This window comes from Pagrus pagrus, assembly GCF_965226575.1.
Source record: "Pagrus pagrus genome assembly, chromosome: 6".
Taxonomy (NCBI): Eukaryota; Metazoa; Chordata; class Actinopteri; order Spariformes; family Sparidae; genus Pagrus; species Pagrus pagrus.
This window is the reverse complement of record NC_140190.1, coordinates 28,417,930-28,423,929: the sequence shown is the minus strand read 5'-3', so window position 1 is coordinate 28,423,929 and position 6,000 is coordinate 28,417,930. Positions and strand designations below refer to the sequence as shown.

Below are 6,000 nucleotides of genomic sequence, written 5' to 3'. Positions count from 1 at the left end.
AACCTGCTTACAGAAATGTGTTTAAACCTGGTGACACAGTAAGAGTCATTTGTGGAGAGAGGTACGGGATTTCTAATGCTCAGAACACCTCAGCAGTAACTACATGCACTGCCACTGGAGAATGGACTGTTAGACCGCTATGCAAAGGTAAAAACCTACATGAGCTTTAGTACCAGAGACAGATTACGAGATCTTCTCTACTGTGACTATGATGATGATTATTCTCAATTAGCTTAAAAGCTTCATTATTGGATTTTGCGTATACAAATGCGATTAATCATGATTAATCAGGGAAATCATGTGATAAATCGCGATTAAAACTTTTGATCGTTGCTAAATAAATGCACTTAAATTTAACATGATAATGACCCTGATTGGTTTGGCCTAACTCTCAGTTTTTTCTATCAACAATCCCAAAGATTACTCCAGATAATTATTATTAAGCACTGCAGCCACTGGAAGGAACAAAGGTATGAACCGGCTGTCGGAACTGATCTTTTTTATGAACACTGTAGTTATTCATGTTTGTGTGTTTTTGTCAACAGCAATAAAATGCACAGTACCTGTGATTGAAAATGGTAATGTGCCTGGAGACACCCAAGAGTACAATGAACATGAAGTCCTGCATTTTGAGTGCAATCCTAACTATATACCCACTGATCGCAGACCTACAACTTGCACAAAACAAAGAGGTGGAGCCGAGTGGATCCCCACACCTTACTGTGAAAGTAAGCATAAACTGAGTAATCAGGTACATTGGCAGGTGATCGGTGTAAATGAATACTGGATGGATGTAGTTAAGTCTGTGTTGTTACAATAAACAAACAGATAGTGTGTTTAATTTCCCAACAAATGCAGCCGTAAAATGTAGACTGACACTGCCGCCACTTGAAGGAACCATCTATGAACCTGCTGACAGAAATGTGTTTACACCTGATGAACAAGTTACAGTCACTTGTGGAGAAAAGTACTGGATTTCTAACTTTAGTGCTGCTGATGATTATTAATCTTATGTCAATTGACTTAAAATGCAAAGTTTCATTCCAGAGGTTACAAATCAACGCGAGCCAAATGTGAATTATTGGGATGTCTACTGGGGGCAACGAATAACACTTGGTGATACTGCAAGATATAGGTGGTCAGGCTACAAGAGCACAGATGGCACCAACCTGGCCAAATGCACCAGAGATGGGTGGAGACCAAATCCTCTTTGTCAAGGTATTGTGAAGTTAACCTTGTGATGATGTCATTAATGTTTGTTTGTTTTTTATTATTTCATTTTGTGACATTGGGTGAGGAGATTTTTGTCCTGTTAGGATCAAAATGTTTTTCACTAAAAAGTCCCAGGAACTTTATTTCCATTATATACAGCCACTGAAAAAGAAGCAGCATCAGGGAGTGAACTTATCGAGCGTCATACAGCTGTTGATTCTCTGCAGGAAGTTCACCACAGACACTAGAATCTTTTTAGGGACTCTAGGGGACTAAGGGACCCAGCATCCCATTTCAATTTTTCAGCCAATAGTTTCTACCCACTAAAACTCCTCGTCCCAGGAGTAATTGAAGGCCCAGACACTGTCAGGGGAGAGTTTGCTGTCCTGAATGTCTCTGACTTGTTGAACTACAACTGAAGAGCAGTCATTCACACAGTTAGCAGTTACTGGGAGCCAGCAGTGTAAATATTGCAAAGATGAGAGAGAAAATTAAGTGTTAGCTATTTCAATGATGGATTCATTGTTTCAGTCATTTTTCAAGCAAAAATGTCAAACATTTGCTTGTTCCAGTTTGTTAAATGTGAGAATTTGCTGATATTGTCCTCATTTCTGACAGTAAATGTAGAATCTTTGGGGTTTGGACAGTTGGTTGTAATGTAATGTAATGACAATAAGTGTTGTGTCGTCCATAGTTGTGTTGGTATTCTAACCTTTTTAGTCTCCTGTTCTACCTTTTAGTAATGATACTACTACTATCACTCAAGTCATGATAGATAGATAGATAGATAGATAGATAGATAGATAGATAGATAGATACTCTCTGCATAAAATAGTAAATGAATAAATGACTGCATTTGTTTTTAGAAATCATTTGCGAAACAGAGGATATCCCAAATGCAAATATTGTCAACCCCAAGTGGAGATTCAGAAACAATGAACGGGCCAATTATGAGTGCAAGGAAGGTTATGAAGGCCGTCCAACGCGAATCTGTGGGGCAAATGGTTGGACCGGGGATTCACAATGTACAGGTGAGGAAGTACAAAACACACTTTCATTGTTGGCATGTTTTTTAAATTTTATCCAGTCGCTTATCCATTTTTTTTTTCTGTCTTTCCATCAGAGTGATCAAGCGGTTTTGTTAATGCTAGAGGGCCAAGTAGACCATCTGAGTAATTTGTATCGCAAAAAAAGTTGCTAGTTTGTGACAGACATGATTTCCAGACTGTAGACACTGTCCACAATATCAAGCAGCAATACAGATCCACTGACCAAGGATGTTGTAGACTCATGGTCAGCGTCTGTACTGTCAGATTTATACTGTGAAAATTCAACAGTAGTTTACCTCTCAGGAATTCTTTCCATGAAAGTAAATAGTAAAATATAGATGGAAATATTCAATCTGACCTGTTGTATGCTCTCATCATGGTTACAACCTTTGCATTTACTCCTATACTGTTCCACAATGTTTGCTTATTCATGAACCCGTGAAGTGACAACGTAGTTAAATTCATGCTCACGTTTTCATCAACAGGTACAAAATGCACAGTACCTCTCATTGAAAATGGTATTGTGATTGGAAATATCCGTGAGTACAACGACACTGAAGTCCTGCATTTTGAGTGCAAACCCAAATATAAACGCACTGAAGACAGACCTTCAATATGCACAAAAATTGGAATAACAGCAGAGTGGATCCCAACACCTGTGTGTGAATGTAAGCATGAACTGAGTAACCCAATTAATTGATTATATTACAGTAACTAGTGAATTTTAGTGCTGGATGGAAGGATGTCATAGCTTTATAGTGTGTCTTGTTACAATAAACAAACCGATAATGTGATTAATTTCCCAACAAATGCAGCTGTAAAATGTAGACTGACACTGCCGCCACTTGAAGGAACCAGCTATGAACCTGCTTACAGAAATGTGTTTACACCTGATGAACAAGTTACGGTCACTTGTGGAGATAAGTACTGGATTTCTAACCCTCGGGACACCTCAGCAGTAACGACATGCACTGCCGATGGAGACTGGAGTGTCAGACCTGTATGCAGAGGTAAAACACTACATGAGCTTTAGTGCTGCTGATGATTATTATTCTTATGTCAATTGACTTAAAATGCAAAATTTCATTCCAGAGGTTACATGCAGAAATCAACGCGAGCCAAATGTGTATTCTTGGGATGTCTACCGGGGGCAACAAAAAACACTTGGTGATACTGCAAGATATACTTGTAGGTCAGGCTACAAGAGCACAGATGGCACTAACCTGGCCAAATGCACCAGAGATGAGTGGAGACCAAATCCTCTTTGTCAAGGTATTGTGAAGTTAACCTTGTGATTATGACATTAATGTTTGTTTGTTTTTTATTATTTCATTTTGTGACATTGGGTGAGGAGATTTTTGTCCTGTTAGGATCAAAATGTTTTTCACTAAAAAGTCCCAGGAACTTTATTTCCATTATATACAGCCACTGAAAAAGAAGCAGCATCAGGGAGTGAACTTATCGAGGGTCGTACAGCTGTTGATCCTCCGCAGGAAGTTCACCACAGACCCTAGAATCTTTTTAGGGACTCTAGGGGACTAAGGGACCCAGCATCCCATTTCAGTTTCTCAGCCAATAGTTTCTACCCACTAAAAATCCTTGTCCCAGGAGTAATTGAAGGCCCAGACACTGTCAGGGGAGAGTTTGCTGTCCTGAATGTCTCTGACTTGTTGAACTACAACTGAAGAGCAGTCATTCACACAGTTAGCAGTTACTGGGAGCCAGCAGTGTAAATATTGCAATAATGAGAGAGAAAATTAAGTGTTAGCTATTCCAATGATGGATTCATTGTTTCAGTCATTTTTCAAGCAAAAATGTCAAACATTTGCTTGTTCCAGTTTGTTAAATGTGAGAATTTGCTGATATTGTCCTCATTTCTGACAGTAAATGTAGAATCTTTGGGGTTTGGACTGTTGGTTGTAATGTAATGTAATGACAATAAGTGTTGTGTCGTCCATAGTTGTGTTGGTATTCTAACCTTTTTAGTCTCCTGTTCTACCTTTTAGTAATGATACTACTACTATCACTCAAGTCATGATAGATAGATAGATAGATAGATAGATAGATACTCTCTGCATAAAATAGTAAATGAATAAATGACTGCATTTGTTTTTAGAAATCATTTGCGAAACAGAGGATATCCCAAATGCAAATATTGTCAACCTCAAGTGGAGATTCAGAAACAATGAACAGGCCAATTATGAGTGCAAGGAAGGTTATGAAGGACGTCCAACTCGAATCTGTGGGGCAAATGGTTGGACCGGGGATTCACAATGTACAGGTGAGGAAGTGCAAAACACACATTGTTGGCATGTTTTTTAAATTTTATTCAGTCGCTTATCCATTTTTTTTTCTGTCTTTCCATCAGAGTGATCGAGCGATTTTGTTAATGCTAGAGGGCCAAGTAGACCATCTGAGTAATTTGTTTTTATCGCAAAAGAAAAAGTTGCTAGTTTGTGACAGACATGATTTCAATATCAAGCAGCAATACAGATCCACTGACCAAGGATGTTGTAGACTCATGGTCAGCGTCTGTACTGTCAGATTTATACTGTGAAAATTCTTTCCATGAAAGTAAATAGTAAAATAAAGATGGAAATATTCAATCTCACCTGTGGTATGCTCTCATCATTGTTACAACCTTTGCATTTACTCCTATACTGTTCCACAATGTTTGTTTATTCATGAACACGTAAGTGATAACGTAGTTAAATTCATGCTCACTTATGCTATGAACAGCCAGCTAGCCAGCTATGAACACCAGCCAGCTATGAACCTGCTTTCAGAAATGTGTTTACACCTGATTAACAAGCTAGTCACTTGTGGAGAGAAGTACTGGATTTCTAACCCTCAGAACACCTCAGACACATTAATGTCAATAATGTTTTGATTATTGTGAACAGGAGGCATAGCACTATAGTGTGTCTTGTCGAGGGTTATAAACTAACAGATAATGTGTTTAGGTGCTTGTTTGTTGAAACACATTTTGTTTGGCTATTTTTGTAATAAGAGAATGTTTCCAGACATTTTAGGGGAAAAATAACAGCCACAACAGAGGCAAGACGACGTCGGTGTGTAAGGTTAAACCGGCAGCGTGGAACAGTGGTGTGACGGTCTGATGGCGTTCAGTCTGACAACTAAACAGATCCTTCACTCATCAAGTAAGAGAAATGTCCCACACTTCGACCCACTAGGTAACACTACAAGACCGAACAACAGTGCTGTAGTAGCAGCCAATGTCCTTGGCAAACTGAGGAAAACAAATACTGAATTTATACGCTGAAAAATCTGTCCTACCGACTCTTCATCACACTTCTGTACTGGAATGATCGTTGAAAAATAATATGAGCTTTCTGAGTGACTTCTTGAATCAAGTCATTTTTTGTTTTGTTTTTTTGCTTTCCTCACTGTTTGCTGAGCTGAACAAACAGTTAGAGATTTCTCTCACCAACGGGCTCCGGCGCCGATTCACCATGTTCATTCAGCTGTAAAGCCAACAACAAGGGTCACACAACGCAAAAAAACTAGGGCCACAGACGCTCATCAAAGGCCGATGGCTGACAGTAGACTGTCCACCTGGTGTGTCAGGGCCCTTAGTGGTGTTACTTGGGAGCCACACATGAGAAATTATTTAATTTTTTAAATTACTGGCTTTACCTGGCTTCCATCTGCCAAACTCCACACAGATTTTTGGCCAATGAAAATTATGCTGACACATTAGAAAGACACATGAAACTGG

At 39.0% G+C, this 6,000-nt stretch overlaps 1 long non-coding RNA gene across 1 annotated transcript; it reads left to right on the top strand.

The window, feature by feature from the left end:
* Positions 1–3,105: 3,105 nt before the first annotated feature.
* LOC311259152 lies at positions 3,106–4,507 on the top strand. Its single transcript, XR_014622839.1, has 3 exons — positions 3,106–3,271; positions 3,354–3,533; positions 4,378–4,507. It is a non-coding gene; the product is annotated as an uncharacterized lncRNA (long non-coding RNA).
* Positions 4,508–6,000: the final 1,493 nt, after the last annotated feature.